The 26,327-nt window shown below is 31.8% G+C and overlaps 1 pseudogene; it reads left to right on the forward strand.

Moving 5' to 3' along the window:
* Nucleotides 1-24,890, forward strand: part of LOC100022546 (pseudouridine-5'-phosphatase-like) — a 54,028-nt pseudogene extending 29,138 nt beyond the window's left edge.
* Nucleotides 24,891-26,327: the final 1,437 nt, after the last annotated feature.

Below are 26,327 nucleotides of genomic sequence, written 5' to 3' on the forward strand. Positions count from 1 at the left end.
ATATTAGTCATCAGCATTTCACTATACTACCAATCAAATCCAACTGAAAGTGATACAAAGAGTAATCATACTTAAAATAAATATAGATAATATAAAATATCTGGGTGTCTACTTGCTAAAACAAGTCAATAATTATATAATAATACCTAAAACACTTTTCTCACAAATAAAATCATATCTAAACAACTTGAGAAAACACCAATTGCTCACAGGTAGACCAAGCCAATATGATAAACATTGCAAATCTTATCTAAATTAATTTATTTATTTAGTGGCATACCACTCAAATTACTCAAAAATTACTTCACAGAGGTTGAAAAGTCATAATAAAATTTCTCTGGAACAACTAGGCCAAGAAGATCAAAGGAATTAATGATAAAACTATGAAGGGAGGTGGCTTAGTTGTACTGGATGTCAAACTATTTAAAGCAGCAACCATCAAAATAATCTGGTTCTGGCTGAGAAATAGGGTAATGGATCAATGGAATAAATTAGGCACTCAAACTTCAATAGTAAATTATTATAGTAATATAGTAGTTGACAAATCCAAAAGTCCAAGATTTGGGGGAAATTTTCACTATTCAATAAAAACAACTGGGGAATTTTGGGGGAAAGCACAACAGAAAATAGGCACAAACCAAATCACCTCACAAAATATACCAAAGGTTAAATCAAAATGGATAAATGAGTTAGATATAAAAGTTGATACCATAAAGAAATTATGGGACCATGGAATAGTTTACCTGTCAGATCTCTGGATAAGGGGAAAAATTATGCTCAAACAAGAAATAATTTGGACTAAATTACATTTACATGTTTTGTATAAACAAAACATATGGAATCAAAATTAGAAAAGAAAAAAACAAACTAGGAAAATATTTTATAGAAATTATCACTGACAAAGGTGCCATTTCTCAACTGTGCATTGAACTGAGTCAAATTTATAAAAATACAAAGCATTCCCAAACTGAAAAATGGTCAAAACATATAAACACATAATCCTCAGGTGAAGAAACTAAAACTATATTTAGTCATAAGAAAAAACATTTCTCTAAATCACTATTAATTTGTCCAGGATCACACAATTAGAAATGTCAGAGGCCATATTTGTGACCAGTACCTCCTATTTCTAGGCTACCATTTATAGTTTTAGAGAATTATGTATGATGAAGAGAAACTAAGGAATCTGCATTCTGTGGGGGAAGATGCTTCCATCTTGGATGACTCCACCTACAAAATTAGGAAGTTTTAGGTCAGTCATGGACAACCTTTTGAGCTTGGTGTGTCAAAATTCACCAAAAAACCAAGCATAACTCAGGTGGTGTGTCAATTTGAGAAAAAAAGTATAATTTTGTGATATTTAAAGTTTAAATAACAAAAATATATAATTGTAATATATGCCTGTATTTAATAAACCAAAAACTAGTTATTTAACTTACCTGCTTAGTGACTTCTTTGTTCATCTCTCAGTCAGTTTCTTTTTTTGGTCTTGATATTATTTAATTTATGTAGGGTACTAGGAAGTAAGATAAGTGAGGGGGAGGGGGAAATTCTTTAACTTATTACTGACTTTTTTGTTGCTGAATTTCATTGACTAAATCTTCAACTGAAGGTTGGTATTTTTGAAATACAATCCAAAACAACTTCAGGGTACCGCCTCATACCTATTGGACTGGCTAGTATGACAAAAAAAAGATAAATGATAAACATTGGAAGTGATGTGGTAAAACTGGGACACTAATAAACTGGTATTAGAACTGTAGACTGTGGCAGAAATGTAAACTAGAGCAATCAATCTGGAAAGCGATTTAAAACCATGCCCAAAGGGCCATAAGACTGGGCAAACTTTTTGACCCAACAATGTCATTACTAGATCTGTATCCCAAGGAGATAAAAGATAGAGAGAAAGGACCAACTCATACTAAAAAACCTATAACATCCCTCCTTTTTTTTGGTAACAAAGGACTGGAAACAAGGGATGCCCATAAATTGGGGAATGACTAAAATATTATTGTATTTGCTTGTAATGAAGTACTATTGCACCATAAGAAATGGTAAACAGGACTATAAAAAAACTTGGAAAGAATTATATGAAATTATCCAAAATGAAGTGAGCAGAGCCAACAGAACACTGTAGATACTAATAGGAATAATCTATGATGAACAACTGTGAATGAATTAACTATTATGAGCAATGAAAGGGTTTACAAAACCCGCAAGGGACTCATACAAAAGAGGTTTTCCACTGCCATAAAAAGAATTGAAAGAGGCTGAAGGCAGGTTAAAGCATATCATTTTTAACTTTATTCCCTTTTTTAAATTTTCTGTGGTGTAAGTGATATGTGTCTTCTTTCATATAATGAATGTGTAAATATGTATTCTATGATAACACATGTGCAACATGGGTTATACTACTAGTCAACTTGAGAGGAGGGAGAAATGGGAGGAAAGGGGAGAACACAGATCACAAAATGCCAAAAAGGATTATTAAATATTGTATTAAAAAGTAAACATTTTAATTTCATTTAAAATAATTAGAAGTGACATAATCTCACTATCGTTCATTGTATATATCTATCACCTATTTATGGTGTCTTTGATTTCAAACTACAAGGTCTTTTAAAATGAAAATAAAGTATAAAGCAATTACAAGGTACAAAAGAAAATATACTTTTCTTTCCAAATTAAAATTGTTATTTTAGTAGAAAAACTGATAAATGCAATTTTATAAATACTGAAAGCACTATTAGTCTCTTTTCCCTACTCATTGATCTCCAGCATCCTGTGATTAAGGCACCATCCTGAGATTGATGTCATCCACCATCCTGCTGTATTGGCAAGAAAATAAACAAGAAATCAATGTTACTTTCAAATTCTAACAGATAGCCAGGTAGAAAATAAATATAGGAGCTTTTCAAATATGATATGGAAAAATCCACTAAATAAAAATATTCGATTTAGAGTCAGAAAGTACTAGTATAATGCAGGTGATAGATGTTGACTCATATGGGTTATCTACCTCCAAGTTTTTTTTTTCCATTTTTTCATTCAAACAGAATTAAAAGTGTCAAAGACATATTTTGTGATTGATGTTTAGTGTTTTCAAACTAGAAAAAGTAGACACTTCAGAAATCTTTTGAAAGTAATTATTTAAAAAATCAGCTATGTATCAGCATAATTGACCATATCAACTATTAAACTATCAGAAATCAAATCATGATCTCTATAGATGCAGAAAAAGCCTTTAAAATATAACATTGATTCTTATTGAAAATATTAGAATATCTAGGAATAAAAGGCCTTTCCTTAAAATAATGAGTAGTATATATTTAAAACCATTAGCAAGCATCATATGCACTGGGGATAAGTTGGAAGACCTCCCGACAATACCAGGAGTTGAAGCAAGGATGCCCATTATCATCACTCTTGTTTAATATTGTACTACAAATACTAGCTTTAGGAATTAAAGAAGAAAAAGAAATTGAAGGAATCAAAGTAGTCAATAAGGAAACTAAACTGTCATTCCTTGCAGATGATATGATAATAAACTTAGAAGATTCTAGAAAATCAACTAAAATTATTTGAACTAATTAATAACTTAGCAAAGTTGCAGAATATAAAATAAATCTCATAAGTCATAAGCATTTCTATATATTTCCAACAAAACTGAGCAGCAAGAGTTAGAAAGAAAAACTCCATTTAAAATAACTGAATATAATATAAAATACTTTGTAATATATTTGCCAAAATAAATGCAGGAATTATATGAACACAATTACAAAACACTTTTCACAAAAATAAAATTAGATCTAAATGATTAGAAAAACATTGATTGCTCATAGATAGGCTGAGTTGATATAATAAAAATGACAGTCGACTAAATTTATTTCCTTTTTCAGTGCCATACCAATTAAGCTACCAAAAAAAATCCACTATTTTGTAGAACTAGAAAAATAATAAAAAATTCACCTAGAAGAACAAAAGGTCAGGAATATCAAAAGAACTAATGAAAAAAATAAGAAGGATGGTGGCCTAGTGGTACTGGATCTTAAAATGTACTATAAAACAGTAATTATCAAAACAATATGGTCCTGGCTAAGAAATAGAAGGGTCCATAAATGGAAAAGTCTAGGAAATAGATCTCAGCAATACAGTGTTTGATAAACCCAAGGATCCCAGCATTTATGATAAGAACTCCCTATCTCACAAAAAATTGCTTGGGAAATTGAAAAACAGTATGGCAAAAAATAGGTTTATATCTCACACTCTATACCACGATAAGGTCAAAACAGAAATATGATTTCATAATATCATAAAGAATAACATTATAAGCAAATTAGGGCAGTGTAGAGTTGTTTACCTCAGATGTATGGAGAAGGGTAGAATTTATGATCAAAGAAGAAATAGAGAATATTACAGGATATAAAATGAATAATTTTGATTATATTAAATTTAAAAGGGGTTGTACAAACAAAACTAATGCCACTAAGATTAGAAGGGAAGCAACAAACTGAGAAAATTTTGTAACAAATTCCTTTGATAAAGTTATCATTTCTCAAATATATAAAGAACTAAGACAAAGATATAAGAATTCAAGTCATTCTCCTATTGATAAATGGTTAAAAGATCAGAATAGGCAGTTTTCAGATGAAGAAATTGAAGCCGTCAACAATCACATGAAAAAAATGTTCTAAACCATGCAAATTAAAACAACTCTGAGGTACCACCTCACACCTATCAGATTGGCTAAATGGCACTAAGGAAAAATGATAAATGTTGGAGGGAATATGGCAAAATTGGGATGTTAATGCATTGCTGGTGGAGGTGTGAACTGATCCAACCATCCTGGAAGGTGAGTTAGAATTATGCACAAAGAGCTATATAAGAATATACACCTTTTGATCCAGTAATATCACTACTGAGTCTGTATCCCAAAAAGATTTTTTTTAAATGGGACCATTCTTGTCTTCACAAAAATATTTATTGCTGCTCTTTTTGTGGTGGCAAAGAACTAGAACCTAAAGGGATGTCCCTCAATTGAAAATGGCCAAACAAAATGTGGTATATGATGGTGATGGAATACTATATAAGGAATGATGAACAGGATAATTTCAGAAAGAACTGGAAAGACCTACATGAACTGATGTGGAGTGAAATAAGCAAAACCAGTAGAATATTATACAATATTGTGGAACTATAAAATGTGATAGTCTTTGCTACTCACAAAAAAGGACAGTTCTGAGGTCTTAAAAAAAAAGAATGCTATCCACCTATAGAGAAAGAATTTTTGGAGTAGGAATGCAAATAGAAGAATATGGTTTAACATTTTTTTTTATTTGGGTATATGTTTTGGGGTTTGGGTTCTGTAAGATTATTTGTTTACAAAATGAATAATATGGAAATATCTTTTGCATGATTAAATATGTATAACACAGACTGAATTGCTTGTCAGCACTGGGAGGGGGATGGAAAAAAGGAAGAAGACATTAAGGATCGCATAACTTTGGAAAACATGTGAAAATTTGTTATTAAAATAAAATAAAATAAATAAGGTATGTATTTAGTTCAGCTGATTTTCGGTAAAAGGAATCAAACCAAGGGAATCTCAGTGGATCTTAAAATTTGCTTTGGAGCCAGGATTATAATCAATGCCAATTCCTCTTCAAGCTGATTATTTACACAGGTTTTGACTCAACAAACTCAGGTCTATTAAATAACTGTTTATTACACAGATAATATATATGGAATAATTAACTAAACTATATATTTACTGTAATTGGGGGCATACTAATTTTCTCTATATAGTTCAAATACTCATGTGTACATTCCTAGAGCAAATATATGAAAAGGCACATGAACATGAGATAGAGGAGAACTCACACAGAGAAAAACCTAAGTATAAATCACAAATCTGATTCAACCTCTCTTTGTCACAGGTATCTCTCTCAGACTTTAAGCTACAGAGAAGTTACTTATATAAATCAGTCAAGATTTTTGTCCCTAAGTATTAGTTTCAGCAATAAAGTCATAAATACATAATCTCCCAATTTTGCCATTGAGAGATATACCTTTCATCTATCCTCTATACATCATTTATTTATCTAGATCTATCATCTATATGTAATATAGACATATATGTAATGTTATATATCATATACACATGTGTGATATTTACATATATATAATATATACACATGTATAATATAAAGCTACCTCTTTCTTAAAAAAATTAAAAGTATAAGAATATTATACTAATATTCATATGTATCACTGTTCATGTATGTGTATTTATAGATAGTGAGACAAACACAAAGACATCAATGAGAGAATTATAGGTAGATATAGATAGAAAAATGTTACTTATGTATAAAAACATACATGGACAACTATATATTTAGGCAACAAGTTATGTAGATATATAGGAGAGAGAGAAAGAAGAGCACTAAATGTTTAGCTATATAAGCAACTATATATATGTATATTTTCTAGATCCCTTCTCTAAGAAATTTAATATAATTTCCCCCATTATCTTAAATTCATTATCTTAATTTGTGCAGCAAATTTTTAGCTTCATGTAATCAAAGTTGTCTCATCATTTTATAATTGTCTCTATCCCTTGTTTGGCTAAAAACTCATCTCCTGACTAACTATGAAATCATATAATCTATTCATCTGTAATTTTTATTTGTATAATGTCTTAAATTAAATTTGCATATACATTTAGAATGTATTGGGGAATATGCTGTAAAGTATAAGTTCAAGCCAATTTTCCAATCAATTTCCTTCCATTTCTTCCCAGCAGTTATTTTTTTATAGTTCTTCCCTAATGTTTTCTAATTAGAGAACTACAGGAGATTATGAGAGACTAGAGGAGCTATTTTCCTTTAGTCTTTAAATTTAATTATATTTTATTTTCAGGTCCTTGTTCTCTTCTTCCTCTTATCTTATCACCCCTTGAGAAATCTGTGTTTCTTTCTGCTACTCATGCATCTTGACTCTTCCCTAAAATGTTTATTGTTTTATTTTTTTAATTAGGGTGTGTCACACACTTTTCTCTGTCTTCCTTCTCCCTTTCCCACTCCATGTGCCCTATTGTTCTTCAGCATGTACACACACACACACACACACACACACACACACACACACACTCACATGAAAAGCACTGATTCACCTCTAAGTAGAGTTTTGTGAGGTATATTATATACTATTTCAGAACTGTTCCTCCAATATTTGTTCTCCTACTTAAATTCTATTTTCACTCATCTGTGATTTGGGGGGTTCTTTTGGAAGGAAGCACTTTAATACTACTGTTTTTAAATTTGTGGTTATTTTTACTGTTCCAAATGTCACACGTGACTTTTTCTTTTGAGTACCCACTCCATATAAGTCTGACTCATTTATTTTCAAATTTGTCCATTCTGTATTTTTTAAATATTCTTTTGCTTCTGTTTTCTAGGATGGTTCACAAATCTGTTCTTGTCTGACTTCATTTCTTAGAGTGCTTTGATTGCCTCTCCTTTATGGAACATCTATTTATTTTCATTGATGATTATGCTTATTTGTGTAATAGATCACTTTGGCTAATGTCAGGAGTTACTTTACTCTTCAGAATCCAATATCCCAACTCCTCTTGAAATTTCTGTTGGATGCAGAATATTATAGTATTATTGTAATTTTCTTTTTTTTACATTTGAAGGGTTTTTTTCATCTTTTTCCCTTGCAGAAATTTTTGCTCTTGCAATGGTTAAATTTAATTACTATGCATCTTGGAGTTTGAGGCTTAGATTTGTTTGTTGGTTAATTGGTTTTGTTTTTCCTGGAGGTCATCAGTGTATTTTTGGCTAAGCAAATTTGTTTTCTGCATTCAGAAGTTTTTGAGAATTTTCTAGTGTCATTTCTTATACAAGTTTTTTTTTACTTCTGTTCTAGGACAGTGATGGCAAACGATTTGGATGGGCTGGTGATGTGAGAAATGTCCGCAAGTGTTTGTGGATAGGAGAAAAGGAGAAGACCAGACCCACGTCCCTCCAGTTTTCCAGTAATGAACTCTGAGTTGGGGCAAGGGCACACATGCCTACAGAGAGGGTTCTGAGTGCTCCCTTTGGCACATATGCCATAGGTTTGCTGCAATGGTTCTAGGAGATCTATAATCCTTAGGTTGTTTCATAGTATAGTGTCTTTGCAAACAATAATTTTTGCTTGGGTTGAGATCATGATTTTTTGAATATTACTATTTTTTGTTATTCTTATTTCAAGTTATTGTTCACTTCTGCACATTTATATTCCCAATCAGCTGTTCCCTTTTTTGATTCTTTGCTGAGATTTGCCACTGTAAATTAATTATTTTTCTATTCTACATAAATTCAGTTTTCAGAATTCTTATTTCTCTCTTACACTACATCATAATATTCTGCTACATTTCCATCCTCTCAATGAAATCACAGGTTCCACTACTCTGACAAGGTGTTAATTCATTTATTTTTATCTTACAATGACTTGTTTAATGATGCTTATATTCTTTTAGTATCCTGGAGACCATATTTTTCTTTTGTTTTTAATAGATTCCCTGTTGGACTATCTATTTTTGTTCATAAGTTTTCATTTTTTCTGAGATTTTTATTAGCTTCAGTTTGTTTTCCCTTTAAATCACTTTCTGAATACTTCCTTTTCATGAACCCTCAAAGGTTGACTGATTCTGAAAGCTATTTAATTTCCCCCATACCAGGAATTTTACATTTCACCAGGCTTAATATCTTACCCAAGCAGACTTCTGCATAAACAAAACTGGTTCAGAAAATTTCATTTTTAACCCTTACCTTCTATATTAGGTTTAATATTAAATATTATTTCAAGGCAGATCAATAAGGGGTAGGCAACTGAGGTTAAGTGACTTGCCCAGGGTCACCCAGCTAGGAAGTGTCTATGGCCAGATTTGATAGCAGGACCTCCCATATTCAGGCCTGGCTGCCATTTCACCATCTAGCTACTCCCCCACCAGGTTGATGCCATGTGACTTCAGGCTTTTTTATTTTTTCCAAGACACACAAAAGTAGGACCCCAATTTAAAAAAGTAGGGTTAAGTCTAGCAACTCACTGGGGAATTCCTAAACGTGATATAACAGAAAACATCAATAAGTTCATTCCTGTCTGCAGAGGTAGAGCACTTTCTCCTCTATAATCAGTCTTCATTCAATGTAATCCTTTTTTTAGAGAATGTGTGTGTGTTCAATTTGACATGACAAAAATATGACTTTACTTCAATATTGTAACATCTTTCCCAGCATTGACTTCTGATAAGTGTCATATTTTTTGGTCTCCACATTTGCAAAATATCAGGGTAGTGTATCTTTTTTATATCCCTTTTTTGAGGCCAAGCTATATCATAAAAATTTTGTAAAATTCACTTTTGATTTTTTTGTTTTTCCATTTACATTGTTGTAGCTATCATGAACATTATTTCCATAATTTTCCATTGCATAAATATGCCACAATTTATTTAGCTATTCCCAAATCTTTTGCTTATAATTCTTTGCTTCCAGAAAAAGTGTTACTGTGCTTTGTGGACATATTTGTGTATATATCAACATAGGTGCATGTGGTCTTTTCTTTTTGTCAGTTTCCTTGATGTAAAATATGCCTATCAGTGGAATCTCTGGGTAAAAGTTAGGAAATTTTAGCCACTTTCTTTATCTAATTCCAGATTATTTTCTAGAATGATTGCAGCAAGTCAGTTCCACCAACTATGTTATAGTATGCCCCATATTCCACAACACCTCTCATATTGACAATTCTTAAATTTTGTAATTTTTAATGGTTTGGAGTGTAATATAACTTCATGTTTGGGAGCATAGCTCCAAATTGATTTCCAAGATGTTTAGATTAATTTGCAAACACATGAAGAATACATTATTTTATCTATATTTTCTTCTGATTTTTATTCCTTCAAATGTAATATTGATTTGTGCCCTTTACTTTAACTATTCAATGATCTGTCCCAATACATTTGTGGACAATTGAATTGATTCATTAGCACAGCAAGATGGTATTACTCAGTGTCCTATGATTTCCCAAGATGAAAGATTAGAAAAGGGCTTTAGTGAATCAGTCCTTTTTTTATAGATTTTTTTTAACCATAAAGGTTAATCTAGCAGTACTATAAAGGCTAGTTAAACATTATAAGAGTTGTTAGGTGACTTGGACAATTGTCTAGACTAGAGGTAATAAAGGTCTAGATTAGTGTTATAGCAATGAGAATAAAAAACTATGATTTCAAGTTAGGTAGAATTGAAGGGACTTGATAACTAATGAAAGATAGTTTTCAAGCTTTCCAGAAGGAGTGACTGGTTTGTAATAGCAAAAAAAAAAAGAAAAAGAAAAAAAAACCTAGCAAAGTTAGCAGAACCAGAAGCATAATGTACAGAATAAATACAATATTGTGAACAAAAATTAATTAAAAGATAGCTGGATGCATATTGATTACAATGAGTAATCTTGGCTTCACAGAACATATAATGAATCATGCATTCCTCCGCTTAATAGAAAAGCAAGAAGTAGGTTAATAATAATTTTCTTTAGTTTCAAATTAGCAATTTTTTGGTTTGATTTTATATAACACTTTTATACATGAGAAGGGTCAATGAAAGCTGGAAAGTTGTGTACCATTTAAGAAGCACATAAATCATGCAATAAGGACTATCTAAATGTTAGGTACATTAGTTAGCCGGTGAAGTGGATAGCGTACTAGTCCTGGAGTTAAGAAGACATGAGTTCAAATGTGGTCTCAGATATTTACTGACTGTGTAACCCTGGGCAAATCACTTAAACCCAATTTGCCTGAGTTCCTTATCTATAAAATAGGGGCACACTGGAAAAAGAAATTGCAAATCATTCTAGTATCTTTGCCAAGAATACTTTATGGACAAGTCCACAGGATCACAGAGTCAGACATGACTGAATGACTGAATAACAAATATGGTTCATTAGGAACCATGGATAAATATTTCTTTAATCTTTTCAAGGGATACATTCATACTTACCTGCAGAAGATATGGCAGAGTCTGGCAGCTCTGTTCTTCTCTGAGAGAAAAAAAAAAGTAGAATTATAACTTTTTATACACCAAACCACTGAAATATTGTTAGCCTAGGGATGTGGTTTTAAGTTCAAGTCAGTTTCTGGGCTGCTATATTTTGAAAAGAGAGTATATCCCAAGCTTGCTAACAAGACTTGTCTTCTTCCTACTAAATGCTAATTATACAAAATATCATCACAAAGAGTGACTAGCAATAAAATTTATATAAGCAAATAATAAACAAATCAAGAAATTATGGAGATTTAGACACACCAAAAATACATGGATTAAATGAACTCATATTTTGAGAGAGTTATCTTAGGTTAACTAGGAAAAAAAGTACTGATTTCACTCAGAGGAAAATTCCTCAAAGTATGTAGGAAGACAAGCTAGAAACTACAGAAATGTGTTATCAATACACCAAAGTTCTTTCCCTTAATCACATTCACATTAAATTTTCCCTAAAGAGAGTCTGAACTATATCTCTCTCTCAAAGCAAGAATTATTTCTCCTTTCTAAAATTCTCACACCAAATCTGCCCTTTTAATTCAAACAGTGTTGATTCACAATTCTCTCCACCATTATGGAGATATACCTAAGAAGGAGCCCTCAAAATTCTTCAAGTTTGAAATCTGGGTTTCAAATAAAACATACACAATATCTAGAATTCAAGTTTTTTCCAACGATTTTCTCCCTTATCTTTGGTAACCAAGAAAAGGATGGCAAACTGTCTCCTGACTAATAAACACAATTCATTTCCATAATACTTAATGAAAAATGCCTCCTAGAATATAGATCAGTACCTTCCCAGTTACTTGGAAAGATGCTTTGGGTACTGAGTAATTAAGAGACAGACAAAAATATTGGTAGATGAACTTGAACCCAGATTTTCACGATTCTGAGGTAAGCTTTCTATCTTCTATACTGGTATAATATAGAGATTGCATGTCCAAAATGCACCCTCAAACCACACCTTGTAGTGTGGCTTGTAGGCCACACCTCCCCCACATTATCCCAGAGAGTGGAGGGAAGAAATGCTCCCATTGGGCTGATGGACAGAGAGGTGGGACATGTGAAAAATGTCCTCAGTTGCCGTGAAGAGTGGGAAGGGAGCAGTACCCTCTGTGCTGCAGAGGCGCATGTGCCATGTCTTCACCAGCCCAGTGACTATACTACCTCTCCTGTGTCTATGTATGTGTGAATTTATTCATACAAAAGCCCTACTAATTTTTTATTAAAGCCCTACTCTTCAATATAATTCCATAATGGTGGTTGGCAGGTCTACATTTCACAGATGAAATTTTAGGTTTTTTTCCTAGAAATAATTAACATTCCTAACGTTAGTATTTAAAAGTGTATTAAAACAAGACTCAGAAGGGTACTAGTGTCTAAGATTCAGACTACTGAGCTTGGTTTCTCCTGCAGCATTTAGTTCAGTGTTCTACACACAGTAGGTACTTGATAAATGTTGATTTGAATTGGATTTATTTTTCACCTACTATGTATGGCCTAGACACTTTTCTAAGAAATTGGGTTGCAAAAAAAAAAATAAATCATCTTTGTACATTAAGAACTCATATTCTACTGGATAAGCCTATGGTTAAGTTTAGTAAAATATATAACAGGAATAATAATCCATCAGAGGAAATTGAAGTTTTAAAATGAGGCCAAGTAGTGATAAGAATTTGTTAATACAACCATAGATATGAAAAAATTATTAGAGGGAGTTATCTGTTGTAATTAAAATATTCTTCTCCTTTCTTTCCCACCACTGAAAGAATGGCAGATTCTTCTGCCTTCCTATACACAAGACAACTATCAATTCCAAATAATATTAATTTCTATAAAGAAAACTAATTGGTGATTTATCTTGGTCCTGAATAAAGCAAAAGTGAATTCATTTGTTTTAAGGCTTTGTTTACAAATAAGCTATTTAAGACTCAATGGGAAATAAGAAATAATTACTATTTATTATTCCTGTGTGTTGATAAGTTGTACAACTGGAGCTCTACTTAGTCACAGTTATAGGGAATGGAGAGTTCTTGAAATAAGGGGTCCCACCAGACCTATCAAGATTCTGAAACAAGCAATGGAGAATGAATGAATAAATGAATCCAGTGAATAAAGAAGAGTGAAATCAAGATATAGAAATGATCTTGTTTATAAAGACAGTCATAATTGCTACCATGTTACTTTATCCAGTTGCTTAGTATTGCTTTGCATCATGTTCCACTTTTTACTAATAACTTTCTACTTCAAAATGTCCCCACAGGAAGGACACTATCATTTATTAATTAGGTATTAAATACTTGTCTCATTTTATCTTTATAACAACCCTGGGAGATAAGTGCTATTATTACCCTCCTCTCCATTTTACAGTTGAGGAAATTGAAACAGAATGCAATAGTGACTTCTTCAGTTTCACATATCATGTAAGTCTCTGAGGTCAAATTTGAACTCACCTCTTTGCATTGGTCAATTTAACTGTCAGTGAGGTGTTTCTAAAACAAATGGACCCGAGTATGGTCAGAATACAACATTAAGACCAGACTCCAGATCAACAAACAGCTAAACTTCCTATGGATTAAAACCTTCAGGAAAATATAATGGATTGTTTAAAAAGCAAAACATCCTCTCCTTTATCTTTAAAGAATAGAATCATGAATTTAAAGCTGAAAAATACTTAAGTTTTCTATGAGGGAAATGATTTCAATAAAAGATAAATAATTAACATGACATGTTTAGTAAATTGTAGTTCTAGGATTTGAAACCAGGTTCTCTGACTACAAATACAATTTTCTTGCATCTAAGCAGAGATTAGATGTCTATAGGGATGTTAAAGATAGAGAAATAAACTAGATGACTTGAGAGGTCTCTCAAATTCTCAGGCTATAAATCCCTAATATTCATTGGTTCTGGTGGAGGGTTAAAGGCACAATTTCTTATGGAAAACTTTAGAATCTGGTCCTCTGTGCTAGTAGAGAGACTGCTAAATATAAGAGATAAGGACCAAAGAATCATAAAATCAACATTACAAGAAATTTTAGAGAATATCTAATACAATCCCATAATTTTAGAGATTGAGAAAATAAAGCCCAATGTGAAGATACTATTTCTTTTTTCTTTTTTCCCTTTTAATTTAGAATATTTTTCTATGGTTACATGATTCATGACCCCCTCCCCACCCTTGCTCTTTTCTCCTATCTCCTGAAGCCTAGGAAGGAAGGAAGTTCCACTGGGAAATACATGTATCATTGTTCAAAACCTATTTCCATGTTATTCATATCTGTAGTATAGCAATCCTTTAACAACAAAACCCCAATCATATCTTTATTGTGCTACATGATTGATCACATATTTTTCTAATGCATTTCCATTTCCACAGTTCTTTCTCTGGATGTAGACAGAATTCTTTCCCCCAAATTCCTCTGGATTGTGCTGGGTCATTGCATTGCTTGTAGTAGAAATGTCTATTACATTTGATTGTGCCACAATCTGTGTACAGTGTTCTCTTGGTTTTGCTCCTTTCACTCTGCATCAATTCCTGGAGGTCTTTGCAGTTCACATGGAATTTCTCCAGTCCTTTATTCCTTTCAACACAATAATATTCCATCACCAACATATACCACAATTCATTGAGTCATTCCTCAATCAAAAGATACCTCCTCATTTTCCAATTTTTTTTTGGTATCACAAAAAGTACAACTATAAATATTTTTGTACAAGTCTTTTTTCCCTTTTATCTCTTTGGGGTACAAACCCAAAAGTGGCATGGATATGTCAAAGGGTAGGCATTTATTTAAAGTCTTTTGTCTATAGTTCCAAATTGCCCTCCAGAATGGTTGGACCAATTCACAACTCCACCAGCAATATATTAGTGTCCCAATTTTGCCATATTCCCTCCCATATTTATCACTTTCTTTTGCTGCCATATTGCTCAACATCAGAGTTGTTTTAATGTGCATTTCTATAACCAGGAGGGATTTAGAACATTTTTTCATGTGCTTATTGATATGTTTTGATTTCATTATGTGAAAATTGCCTATTCATGTCCCTTGACCATTTGCTGATTGGGGAATGTTTTAATTTTTTGTAAATTTGTCTTAGTTCCTTATATATTTGGGAAATTAAACCTTTGTCAGAGATTTTATTATAAAAATGTTTGGAGAAACTATTTCTTCAAAGTCATATAATTAATAAGTAACTAAGTGGGTATTCAAACTCAAGCTGAAAATCAAGTCCTCTTCTACTATCACAGCAAAATGCCCTTGTGATAGCAAAAAAGGGGGAGGAATATTAGTAGGGATATTATATATATATTATATATAGAGAGATATTATATATAGATAAAGGATAGAGAAATATTAGTACCAATATCTAAACCCTCTCATGTGCTTTATATATAATAACTTTACAACATGAAACAACCATGTCTGAATACCTGAGAAAATAAAATATCAAGCTAGGGAGCTAAGAGTCTTTGTGGAGGATAGAGATGAAGCCAGGATTTTTGTCCCTACTGTCCTTGGATGTTTGCCTTCTAATTTCATTTCCTGTATTCATTGAAATAATGAGATTTCAGGTAATACAGTAGCTCAGGTTTCCATAGACACATGGAGACAAAAAGCTGATCAGCCTTTCACCAAATACAGAGTTAGATAAATAGGCAATCTTGATGATTCGGGCAAAACAAAATTACAACCTATTTGAGTACTTTTAAGTATTTTTCTGATTCTTTTTCCTATGCTAATAGAACAATGAAGATTGGGCATCTGTGGAGGAGGATCACTAATTGACTTGTAATATAATAAAATGAAAACTTGTGAATAAGGAAGATACTAAAAAAAAGTTTGCATGTTATATTTTAACAAACTTTTTATCTTGATAAGTTTTGATACATTAGTCAATTTTCTGCAAATAGCATCTCCCAACACTAAAAATTTTCCATTGAAAAATTATTTAGACACCTAAAACAATGATAGTGTGCTTAGACTTCAACTTTTACAATTTATTGTTAACAGAAAGAATAGATATTTGAATTGTAATTTGGAAATAGCATCACCTAGTTGTTTTTTTTTAGTTCTTAATGAAGCCATCGTGTTTATTGTTCCTTTATTTCTACCTTCTTTATATTGCATCAATTCATGCAGGACTTCTCAAAATCCTTCATATTCTTAGAATATGTTTTTTTGCATTTAATATATATATATATATATATATATATATATAACACAATTTGTTCCACCATTTCATAATCACTGAGTACCTAAGTTGTTTCCAGCATTTTGTTATTAAAATAATGCTGCTGTGAATTGAATTCTCATCTATATAATATATATAAATTATACATAGGCATAATAGTTCTGTATAAAGCTATACATAATAAATATAAATCTATTTATATGTCTAATATGAATAAGTACAAATAAATCTATATAAAATCTAGCTATTACAATCATACATTAAAAACATCCACAAACCAATTTAGATAGATATTATGAATGCAAAATGATTCAATATTATCATATATAATATTTATACATACACATATGTATATATGTACATGTGTGCACATATGATCATTTAGTCATTTTACAGCCATGTCTAAATCTTCATGACCCCCATTGGAGTTTTCTTGGTAAAGATACTGGAGTCTTTGCCATTTCCTTCTGCATTTCATTTTACAGATGAGAAAACTAAAGCAACTATGCTTATCCACTGGCCTAGAATCATAGCTAGTAAGTATCTCAGGATACATTTAAACAGGTCCTCCTGATTCCATGCTTGGTGCTCTTTCCACTATGCCATCCAGTTGGTCCATCTATATGTGTGTGCATGTATGTTTGTATGTATATGTTTGTGATAAATGAAGTGTATGGGTCCTTTTTCAAATATAGCTTCTTGGAAGTATAATAATGATAATAAAGTGATCAAAATCAAATATTTTCCTAAAATAAATTTTATTGGTATATTTCATTTTAACATAGTCTAAATCTCCCACTATATTTCTCATCCCCTCCTTCCAAAAGAGCTCTCTGATATAATAAAGGTCTGAGTTTATTTTATTTGACTTTTTCAAATTAGGGAATTTGCTTTAATTAACTATGAATATTTGTTACAAAAATTGTTGTTGTTTTTAACCTTTTTGCACTGCCACATGGGTTGAAGAGAGAAATTGATTTCTGTTGATTTAATAAAAAAGTGAAAAGTAAAAGGAGGAAATATTGTTTGTTCTTTTAGATGAGATCACTCCATTATTTGTTTTTCTTTGTTCCAAAAGACCTCTCATTGAATACTCATAATTGCAATATGCTTGCAATGTAAAAACAAAACACAAATTTTTAAAAGAAAATAAATAATATGAAAAAGAAGAGAAGAAAATTAACAAAGTGATCAATGTATTTTTTTTTAATCTAACAATATATAGAGCCACGAACTTTGAATAAGAAAAGCCTCAATTCCAATGTGGTTAGACACTTACTGTGTCTTTTGTTACTTGGCTGTCTGACCATGCCAAGTCAGTTTAATCTTTATTTGACTCAGTTTCCTCATCTATAAAATGGAGATAATAATAATGCCTATCTCCTCAAATTGTCATGAATATCAAAAGAGATATTTCAAAATCACTTGACAAACTTTTTAATTTTTACAACTCAAATTAACACGGAAATAAAGACCTTAAAACAAACCTCAGAAATTAAAATTGAATAAAGTGAAAAGGGACTTTCTAGGAGGAAATTTTTTAAAATAGTCTAAACATATATAGAAGTAATGTTTTTTAGAATAATAGCTATAAAAGACATATTATTTTCCATCAGTAAAAAAGAAAAAAAAATAATCCAATTTCTTTGATGAAAATAATATAATACTTTTTTCTAAACTGAAGATGGTTAAATCAAGGAAAGAAGAATACAGGTCAATAATACTCATTCATGTTACTCCAAATATTATGATTAAAATTCTAGCAGAGGGAATATAACAAGTCAATTAATGTTATATGTGGAATGCTAGGCTAAGATTTAAGAAAATCTAAGTTCAAATCCAACCATACATACTTACAAAATGACCATTGTCAAGTCACCTAACTCACTTTGGCTCAGTTTTTTTCATCTGCAAAATAGGAATAGTAAAGGCACTTATGTCCTAGCATTGTTGTGAGAATAAAATTATATATAATATGCATATATGTAAAGTACTTTGTTAACCTTAAATTTCTATATAAGTGATTTTTCTCATTAAAGACATATATCCAAAAAATTGTTAACTTTGACAAAATCAGAGTAATATTGTATATCCATGGTATTTCAATATTATAAAATCACCTTTCACAGTTAACCATGACTAATCTGAAAACAATCCAACCATGTAATCATGTAATGAAACAGAAAAATGTAGAAAGAAAATATATCACTAACTTATGCAAAAAACAGATATAAAAGAGGAATTATTAGAACATGAGCTAAAACTGAAATCTAGCAACTATCTTCAATAGAAACAAAAATCTTTAATACAAAGTTTTCATAAAATAAAAGTCTGAAACAAGAAACAAGGAAGTCATATTTATACAATATGATCTGACAATATTTGAAGTGCTATTGATAGCAATAGGCCAAGAGAACAATAAAAATATCAAAACCATTAGAAAAGAGTATTCAAAAAAAATTCAAATTTGGAAGAACACCCTAGTGAATCAGTTAAAAAGGACATTTCATGGCTTCAGTAAAATGGTAGGTCACAAAATAAATCCTTAAAAATTAAAGTTTCTGTGTGGCAATACAAATACATATCAGGAAATAATAGAAAAGAATATCCTATTTTTAAAAACTATGAAATATCTAAAATAACTTGCAGTGAATCTTCCATGACACATTTAAGGTTTACAAAAACATTATAAAACATTCTTGAAAGAAATAGAATGTAATTCCAAATAATTATATCACTAAAAACATAAAAGATAGTTTCAATAAATTACAAGTTCTGCCATTAAAAAGTTGTTTAACCTTATGATTAAGACACAAAACTGTCAATTGGAAGGAAAATGTTTGTATTAAATATCTCTGATAAAATTCTGATATCAAGATATAATGGGGACGAGTTCAAATACATAAGATCAAAAGTCACTCTCCAATATATAAATGGTCAAAAAATTGGAAATATAAAACAGTACTCAAAGACTGTTCTAAGTAACAAAAAAAAGGGAAATTAAAATTAAAACATTTTAATTTTACCTCATGCATAATAAAATGCCAAAGATTTTCAAAAGATAAAATGGTCAATGTTGAAGGGATCAGTACATTAATGCACTTTTCTTAGTGCTGTGAAATAGTCCAATCTGACAATAATTCAGAATTTAACAAAAATAGGTAACAAATTTTCATATACTTTGACTCAGAATTTCTAAAATTTCATATACACTATTAAAGGGTTCAAGAGCAAAAAAAAAAAGAGAGCAATACATATAAAAATATTTTAAAAAAAACATCATTGTATGTGCCAGAGAAATGAGGAGATAAATAACTGGAGAAAAAGTATATGTTCATGGATGTGATAATAGATAACAAATTGTACCTCCTGGATGAGTTGGAATATTATTTCACCTTGGGAAATAACAAATATTTGGGAATATAAAGCACATATAACCAAGAGAAAAATAGATTTAACTCCATATTGTCAATGGAAAAGACAATAAAACAAAACAAAACAATTAATTTACAGTAATCAAAAGTAATGATAAAATGTACCTCCATGTTTTCTTGGAGAGGAACGATAGAAATGGATTGTTATTTATACTGTTTATAGAAGTCTAGCAGCCAGATAATTTAAATTATCTTTTTTTACATTTGTTATTAGAAAAGGTTTGCTGTCTCTGGGAAATAAATAGCAGGTTTTGAAATAATTGATCAGAAAAAAATCAATTAATCCTTTAAAAAATACAAAGAAAAATGTAATGTCAAGGCCTACTACCCTAGACTAAGGCACAGAAAATTAGATGTAGGGAGTCCTAATGCTGAGGTTTTCCAATTAGATAGACACTGGATCCATATAAAGACAGAAGCAATTGCACTGCATATTAACCATAAGTATCCTATTTGTTCCTGTTGTTTAGTCATGTCCCACTCTTTGTGACCCCTGAATCATACTGTCCACAGAGTTTTCTTGACAAAGATACTGGATTGGTTTGCCATTTCCTTTTCAGGTGGATCAAGTGACTTGTCCAGAGTCACAAATCTATTGTGTCTGAGGCTGAATTTGAACTCAAGTTTTCCCAACTCTGGGCCCAGAGCTCTATATACTTAGGCACCAGCCATCTCCTATACTAATAGTTATCTTGATTTATAATGCCTCATTCTCTAGTCCTCAAGGCTTCTCTTATTTAAAAGAGCAGCCCCTTATTCAAAATTATCCCTAAAGAAAAAACTCATATGAAAAGTTCTCTCTAATACTTGGATTACCCTAGTTCCAGAAAGGGCTCCTGGGAAGTGTGAACCAATTTTTGGGCTACATTGGCTCTGAAATTATTTTGGATAGAGACTTCATTCTTCCTTTCGGAGAACCATAAATAAAATGAAAGGTGTATATCTCAAAGATTCCCATGAGGCAGAGAGAGCATTAGGCTATTCAATAATGGTTCCAACTGGTGTTCAATAATGTTGATGATGGTGTTTTAAAGGTGTTGAGCTTTCACTAAAACTGAAATTGCTCAAAAGTTCATAAACTTTTCTCCCTACCTCATAGAGAATATAGGGATAAATATGCAACCCACAGAAGAAAAAAAAAAGAAAAAAAGGGTTCAGAAGGAAAAATCTTTGATTAAGGTGTCTTGGGTTTATCTGGCCTACATTCTTTATGTCTGCTCAGAATCCATGTAGGGTTATGCGTTCAGAGATAAACTTCTAGTTCTTCAAATATGAATAAATAGTGGGTATTGTCAGAGCAGAAACAAGTAAGCCTTTCCTTTCTAAACTATGACTTGCTTCTATCACTGGAAATTCCAGGAATATGAGTGTAAGTCCCTGTCAGCAAGGGGGATGATAGAAAGCATAGCTTCTCTCAGCTAGAAGGAGCAACTGAAGAAAGAGGAGAGATAGGAATTAATTGGAAATTTTGAGGCAAAAAAGATAATAAAGGAACAAGAGGAGTGATATAGACAAGGGCTTTTTAATCTGAAAGGAAGGGCACAGACTGCCACCCAAAAATATGATCATGATCAGTTGGAAACTGATCTTACTCTCTTAAGAAGTGACCTGACTGGATAGGCTGCAACAGCATTTGATGAATTTATCTCTTCTCCACTTTTTGCTCTCCTCTGCCTGGTAAACTGGTAAATTCGTGCTTAAATTTTGTTTCTTATTGGCATAAATGTTGTCTGTAAATTAATTAAGAGATAATACCACCAACGATATTACCAATGTTGGATTAGAAGAGTTAGGAGAAATGAAAAGTAAGATTTTGCATCATCCTTCCCCCACCTACAAAAACTGGTATTTCTCTCCACAGGGCCACCTAGTAGTTCACCTATCTTAACGGGATGTTGAGAGGGAATTAATGAGCATTTATATTGTGTTTACTATGTGCCAGATTCTATGCTAAACATTTTATAAATATCATCTCCTTTGATCCTCACAACAACCTTGCAAGGTAGATGCCATTATTATTCCCATGTTAGCAGTGAAGAAATAAGGGCAAACAGAGGTTAAAGGATTTGTCCAGGGTTATACAGCTATTAATTATCTGTGGCCAGATTTGGACTCAGGTTATGTTACCCAGAATTGAATATAATGTTTCATAAACAGCTTCATCATAACAGAATATTATGACTTCTTTAATTTCAGATACTACTCTTCTTCTAAGACGTCATAGGATTGTTTTATCTTTTGGGCTGTCATGAAAAGCAGGGTCCTATCGGAAGAATTTAAACCAATTCTTAGCTAAGGCTAGATTTAATGATTTTCCAAAATAGAACCAAATATTCTAAATAATTAGAAATTACACTTGTAGTATTTTGTACAAAGCACTTCTCTCAAAATAAGATAACATCCATATTTAACAGATAAAGAAATAGATTCTGAGAGCTTAAAAATTATCCTGAATATACAACTAAGTAAGACTGTGAAGCAAAACTTAAAATCCATTTCTCTTTATTTCAAGAGTAGAATTATTTCAACTATACCATATGGTACTCCTCCCCCCCCAATCCCATTCTCTGAGAGTAAGTCAAGAAGTATAAGCCATTAAGTGGAAGCAGGGTCCCTCATCAGAATTGGAAAGAGCCATTTGTTTGGACCTAGTGCTAATTTAAAGAAACTCCTCTACCCTAGCTGGATGATAGATATACCAAGAACTCTGACACTTGTTTTCTAGGAACAGAATAGTAATAGCAAGCTTAACTGGTACATCAGTGTATCTGAAACTAAGTAGCATCATGATATGTTTCTTTAGCCCTGATGTCACTTGTACTGGGATAATGGAACCAGATAAACCAAGAATAAGAAACAACTTGAATTCTAAAGATCATTAGAAAAGTAATGTTCTGTTACTGAGAGGTAAGAGGAAATCCCAAGTAATTCAGAGTGGAATACTTCCAAGTGAGACTGACACCTTCATTCCTGAATAATTTCTTGAGTCCATAGTTAAAGGGATAACCTCTGAATTTCCTTGATATTTCATAAGTTCCACTGTAGCAGTTCTAAGAGTATTATTATTAAAAAGGGCCTTATAGAGATAAAGGTATTTAATAAAATGAAGGAACTCAAAACAAAGCTATTCCCCCTTTGCAGAAGGTATGAAAGTATTACGAGAAAATTTACCAAAAAACTAATAGAAATAACAACTTTAGCAGAGTTGCAGGATAAAAAATAGACCCGCATAAATCATTAGCATTTCTATTTAGCACCAACAAAGTCCAACAGCGAGATAGAAAAAAAAATTTCTATTCAAAGTAACTGAAGATAATATAAAATATCTGAGGCTGTGCCTACCAAAACAAACTCAGCAAGTATATGAACACAATTATAAAATACTCTTCACACAAAGGAAGTCAGGCCTAAACAATTGAAAAAAAACATTAATTGCTCATGAATAAACTGAAATATAATAAAAATTACTATCCTGCTTAAATTAATTTACCTATTCAGAGCAATACCAATCAAATTACCAAAAATTATTTTGTATTATTACAAAAAAATAGAGACAAAATTGATCTACAAGAAGAAAATATCAAAAATCTCAAGGGAATCAATTTTTAAAATTAAGAAAGGAGGTCTAACACTACCAGATACAAAATATACTATAAAGCAATAATCATCAAAATAATCTGATGCTGAGTAGTAAATCAATGGAATAGATTAGGTAATCAACATAGGGTAGCTAATCTCCATAACAATTTAGTGTTCAATAAATTCAAAGATACAAGGTTTTAGGGAAAATATTCACTATTTTATAAAAACTGCTAGAACAACTAGAAATCAATATGGCAAAAATGAGGCATAGATCAAAATCTCACTCTGTACAATATTTATAAAGTCAAAACGGATATTTGAGCTAGAAATAAAGGGTGATACCATATTAGGGGAACATAGAAAAGTTTATCTGTCAGCCATATGGGTAAGGAAAGAATTTATGACCAAACAAGACATAGAGAACATTATGAAAAATGAAATAGATAATTTTGATTACATTAAATTAGAAATTTTTTTTACAAACAAAACCAGTGCAACCAAGATTAGAAGGGCAACAAAAAATTGTGGAGGAAAATTTCATAGAAAAATGTCTCTGATATGGGTATAATCTCTCAAATATTCACAAACTGACACAAATTTACAAGAATACAACGCATTCCCCATATCTTTTGATCAAGTAATATCACTGTTATGCTCTATCCCAAAGGGATAAAAAATGAAAAAGTAACTGTTTGTACAAAAATATTTATAGCTGCTCTATTTGTGGTGACAAAAAATCTAGAAATTAAAGGGATGTCCCTCAATTGGGGAATGGCTGAATAAATTGTGGTATATGATGATGATGATGTAGTACTATTGTGCTATAAGGAATGACGAACAGGATGATTTCAGAAAGAACTGAAAAGACCTATGTAAACTGATCAGACCAATGCCCAGGGCACAATAGTCTCATGGCCCCCAGCCTGGATCCTGTGCCTCCTGCAACTGGTCGCCCATCTGCTCTTTGACATGGACAGATTCCTTCTGGATATTGAACAACTTTATTCAGTAGTATACCAGGATATCTATGATTGCTATGGTAAGAAATCTGTGTGGGATGAGAAAGATATGATTATGGGTAAAAAGGCATTGGATTAAGCCTAGGGTATCGTAGAAGTCTTGGATCTTCCATTAACCAAAGAGGAACTGTTGACAGAAAGCAAAAAGAAACAAGAACAAATATTTCCAACAACTACATTTATCCCAGGTGTTGAAAAGCTGATTAACCATCTGCATAGACACAATATATCTATTGCTGTTCCTACTAGCTCAGTTGGATTGTCATTTGAATGGAAGACAAATAGACATGAAGAACTCTAGTTTATTTAATCATCTTGTTCTGGATGATCACCCTGATGTGAAGAGTGGCAAACCAGAGCCTGATTTGTTTCTAACTTGTGCAAAGAGATTTTCCCCTTCTCCTTCTGCAAAAAAGTGCCTTGTGTTTGAAAATGCTTTAAATGGAGTTCAGGCAGCTCTTATAGCTGAGATGTAGGTCACGATGAACAATTAAACTCAGAGCTTACAAGAAAGGCAACCTTGGTGCTTAAATCACTGGAGGATTTATAAGTCAGAGTTGTTTGGATTGCCATCAGATGATTGAAAGATAATTCCATTGATGATCTGTTTTGTAGCATTACCCCCCTACTTGTTATCTTGGATTTTTTTTTTCATTTTGATAGGAACTTATCAGAAAGTGAACATATAAACAAAAAAAGTTTGTTAGTGATTAATTTAGTCACTCTTCCCATCATATCATGTACTGTTATTTCCAAGTAATTTGATGAATTCATCTTGCCCTGCCTTTTTTGAGGTAGAATAAACAATGAGGATGGCCAAGATGAATCACAGGGAAAATCATAATTAACATCTAAATAATTAGTAGTTGATTACACTCATCTGAAAAATACCCTGCTACCTGTGATTTATGTTTTCCAACCAAAGAGAGATCATGTCTAGGCTCAGAAAATATTCAATAAAATTGATGAAGATGATTTATTTTAGTAAATTCCAAATTGCTATTACAAAAAATAAACTTTTAAAGAATATGGAAAAATATTAAAAATGTGGCAATAGATTTTGCATGATAATACATGTATAACCCAAACTGAATTGCTTGTTAACTCTAGGAGTGGGGAGGGAATAAGGGAAAGTGACAATATTGAGCACATAACTTCAGAAAACTTATTTGGACATTTCTTATTAAAATTTTAAAAAAGAATACAAAGCATTCCACAATTGAAAAATGGTCAAAGGAGGGGGCAGCTAGGTGGCTAGGTGGATTTTGAGTCAGGCATTGAGACAAAATGTCCTGGGTTCAAATTTGGCCTCAGACACTTTGTAGCTATGTGACTCTGGCAAGTAACAACTCCCATAGCCTAACCCATACTACTCTTCTGCCTTAGAACCAATACACAATATTCTATCTGAGTAGGAAAGTAAGGGTTGTTTTTATTTAAAGAAAAGAAAAAGAAAAGGAAAGTAAAATGGTCACAGGACATGAACAGTCAAGTCTTAGACAAAGTAATTAAAATTACCTATAGCCCTATGAAAAAAATCTTTAATTCACTATTGACTTGAGAAATTCAAATTAAAACAACTCTGAAATACCACATCACAACTATCAGATTGGCTAACATGACAGAAAGAGAAAATGATAAATATTGGTGGGGATAGTGGGAAAATTGGGACACTTACACTCTTGGTTAAACTCTAAACTGATACAACCATTCTGGAGAACAATATGCAACAACATTCAATGGGTCATAAAACTTGCATACCCTTTAGCCAAGAAATACCTGAAAGAAATAAAACGAACTGGAATAAAATCTCAAGCCAAAGATCTGACTTTTATTTTGTAGGCACAAAAAACACAAGCCATAGCTTGTTGGAGTGGTCTAGAATGTCCAGGTCCCAGACTAGAAATTTTATAAGCATAGGCAATGGCTCAAAAAGAGGTTATGAATTGGATCAAGCATTCAGAAGATGTTCTGAACATATGTTATGAAAAGGAGTCATAAATAGGATTGATGAAATAGAT

Source organism: Monodelphis domestica, chromosome 3, assembly GCF_027887165.1.
Source record: "Monodelphis domestica isolate mMonDom1 chromosome 3, mMonDom1.pri, whole genome shotgun sequence".
Classification (NCBI taxonomy): domain Eukaryota; kingdom Metazoa; phylum Chordata; class Mammalia; order Didelphimorphia; family Didelphidae; genus Monodelphis; species Monodelphis domestica.